Source organism: Lipotes vexillifer, unplaced genomic scaffold (assembly GCF_000442215.2).
Source record: "Lipotes vexillifer unplaced genomic scaffold, Lipotes_vexillifer_v1.1 scaffold21, whole genome shotgun sequence".
Lineage (NCBI taxonomy): Eukaryota > Metazoa > Chordata > Mammalia > Artiodactyla > Lipotidae > Lipotes > Lipotes vexillifer.
In genome coordinates, this window is record NW_006774065.1 from 3,653,342 (window position 1) to 3,656,786 (window position 3,445).

At 43.6% G+C, this 3,445-nt stretch overlaps 1 non-coding gene across 1 annotated transcript; it reads right to left on the minus strand.

The window, feature by feature from the left end:
* On the minus strand, window positions 1-73 carry TRNAK-UUU (transfer RNA lysine (anticodon UUU)). The gene has a single exon. It is a non-coding gene; the product is annotated as a tRNA-Lys (tRNA).
* Between the last annotated feature and the right edge of the window lie 3,372 nt (window positions 74-3,445).

The window sequence follows — 3,445 nt, forward strand, 5'->3', positions numbered from 1 at the left end:
TTCCCCAACCAGGAATTGAACCTGGGCCCATGGCAGCAAAAGCACCAAGTCCTAACCACTGGACCACCAGGGAATTCCCTTAACCATCTTTAAATGTACATTTCAATATTTTAAATAAGTCTACGTTGGTTCTACAGCCAATCTCCAGAATTCTCTTCATCTTATAAAACTGAACTCTATTCCCATAAAACAGGAATTCCCCATATTCCTTCTCCCAGCCTCTGCAACCACCATTGTATTTTGTCTCTATGAATTTGACTCCTCAGAAACCTCATATAAGTTGAATCATACAGTGTCCTTTCTTGACTGGTTTGTTCCACTTAGCATAATGTGCTCAATAACCTTGTCATTCATGTCATAGCATTTGTCAGAATTTCCTTTCTACTTCATTAACTTTTTATGACTGAATAATACTCCATCATATGGCTATACCACATTTTGTTTATCCAGTCATAAGTTGACGAACACTTAGGTTATTTCCACTATTTTTTATTACAAATAACAGTATTACGAACATTCATATACAAGTTTTTGTATAGACATGTTTTCAGCTCTCTTGGGCATTTACCTTGGAGTAGAATTGCTGAGTTATATGGTAAGTCTATGTTTAACTTTTTGTGGCACTGCAAAAGTTTTTCAAAAACTTTTTCACTGCACCATTTTACATTCCTACCAGCAAAGTATGAAGGTTCTAATTTCTACACATCCTCACCAAGGATACTGGAAAAAAGGATATTGTTATCATCCATCTTCTTTATTATAGCCAACTTAGTAAGTATAAAATAGTATTTCATTGTGGTTTTGTAAGCATTACCTGATGGCTAATTTTCATACATTTATTGGCCATTTGTATCTTTTTTGACAAAATGTCTATTCAGATCCTTCGTCCATTTTTTAATTGGGTTATTTGTCTTTTTATTGTTGAGTTGTAGGAGTTCTTTATTCTAAATACAAGTCCCTTCTCAGACATATGACTTACAAATATTTTCTCCTGTTCAACTTCATTATTTTGCATGTGGATATCCATTTGTCCCAGCACCATTTGTTGAAAGACTATTATTTCCCCATTGAATTGTCTTAGCACCCTTAGTACAAATCAGTTGATCATAATTGTGACAGTTTACTTTTGGACTTCTCAGGGTTAACCTTATAAAGAGGTTCTGGTTCCCATCTGATCCTTAGCCCTGGGTCCCAGTCATCCTGTCCCACTTCTTCTCACCTATCATCCCTGTGTGTGCATATTTCTAGCATAAGGCAAGGAGATTTGGGGGCATCGATTATTTTTAAGTTTAGGACTAATACAAGGTTGAGGGTTAGTCAAACTCAAAACTGCATCTGTTAATTTAAGCTCAGATTTTTTTTTTAATTTATTTTTTTTTGGCTGTGTTGGGTCTTTGTTGCTGTGCGTGGGCTTTCTCTAGTTGCAGCAAGCGGGGGCTACTCTTCTTTGCACTGCGCAGGCTTCTCATTGTGGTGGCTTCTCTTGTTGCAGAGCACAGGCGCTAGAGCACAGGCTCAGTAGTTGTGGTTTGCGGGCTTAGTTGCTCTGTGGCATGTGGGATCTTCCCAGACCAGGGCTTGAACCCGTGTCCCCTGCCTTGGCAGGCGGATACTTTTTTATTTTATTTTATTTTATTTTATTTATTTCTGGCTGCGTTGGGTCTTTGTTGCTGCACATGGGCTTCTTCTAGTTGTGGCAAGTGGGGGCTACTCTTCATTGTGGTGTGCGGGCTTTTCATTGCAGTGGCTTCTCCTGTTGTGGAGCATGGGCTCTAGACGTGGGGCTTCAGTAGTTGCACCACGCTGGCTCAGTAGTTGTGGCACACAGGCTTAGTTGCTCCGCGGCACGTGGGATCTTCCCGGACCAGGGCTCGAACCCGTGTCGCCTGCATTGGCAGGCAGATTCTTAACCACTGCGCCACCAGGGAAGCCCTAAGCTCAGATTTTAAAAATCACTAACCAGGGAATTCCCTGGTGGTCCAGTCATAGGACTCCACACTTTCACTGTCGAGGGCTCAGGTTTGATCCCTGGTTGGGGATCTAGGATCCCACAAGCCACGTGGCATGGCCAAAATAAAATGAAATGAAATGAAATAAGTAAATAAAAAGCACTACCAGTCTTGCCAAGTGCCATGTCCCACCAGTCCTTCCTTTCATCTTGTCTTGACATCTTTGGCCCCCCATGGTGTTGTTTTGTCACCTTCCTCCACTCAGACACTGAGGGTCATTGACTTTGCCTTTGTCAGCTGCCATTTTCTGCCCTCTGCCTCACGTGGCACAGGATCCATATTGTGGGCCCACTCTGGGCCCTTAGGGAAGGCACCTGGCAACATCAGCTTAATTTTTACGTCCACTTTTACATGAAAACCCCATTAGGAGTCTGCTACACTTTGAAAATAGTGTAGTGTTAAACCAAGTCATTCCATTCTCCTTTCTTTATACCTGAAAGAAAAGAGAGGGGCACCCTTTCATAGTCTTTGAGAGTCACAAAATGTAGGTGGCAGGAAATGAAGGTGGCTCTGCAAAGCCCCCTGTGCGTGGAAGGGCAGTAGAAGTGGTGGAGCATGTGCAGAACTTGTCAGCATTTCATGCCGAGCTGTGGGCATTGGCAGTTCTGGCTCTGAAGCCAAAGCCGCTATTCCGTACAAGCCAGCACGATCCCCTTGCAGTGAGTTTGGGGAATCTCTTAGTTTTGCTCCTAAAGTCAGATTTCAGGCTCTCAGAAGAATGGTAGAGGGAGAGAGAGGAGGAGGGATAAATGAGAGAGAAGCTAGAAAAAGATTTGTTTTGATGGTAGAAAAAGAAAAATAAAAGCTCTTCATGGGTTTACTGAGGTAAGGTAGGGACTTCCCTGGCGGTCCAGTGGTAAAGAATCCTCCTACCAATGCAGGGGACCTGGGTTCCATCCTTGGTTGGGGAACTAGGATCCCACATGACACGGGGCAACTAAGCCCGCATGCCACAACTACTGAGTTCGCACACCTCAACTAGAGAGCCTGCCTGCCGCAAACTACAGAGCCCACATGCTCTAGAACCCGCGCACCACAACTACAGAGCCCATGTGCCCTGGAGCCCACACGCCACAATAGAGAAGAGAAAACCCACACGCCACAACTAGAGAGAAGCCTGCGTGCCGCAACGAAAGATCCCACATGCCTCAACAAAGATTCCGCAACTAAGACCTAACGCCGCCAAAAATAAATAATAAATAAATCTTTTAAAAAGTACGTCTTAAAAAAAAAAGGTAAGGTAGAGTGCAGATACCTTGACCTGGCAGTTGTTTCACACCCCTGACTACCTTCCAAATTCTCACACACGCGCGCACACACACACACCAGACATACAGAGCAATTCAGACCTCTATTCTGGTCTGGAAAAATCTTTCCCCTGGGGCATCAGTAGCTTGCCTTGTGATGACAGGCTTAATGGTTTGATATCTCTGCAT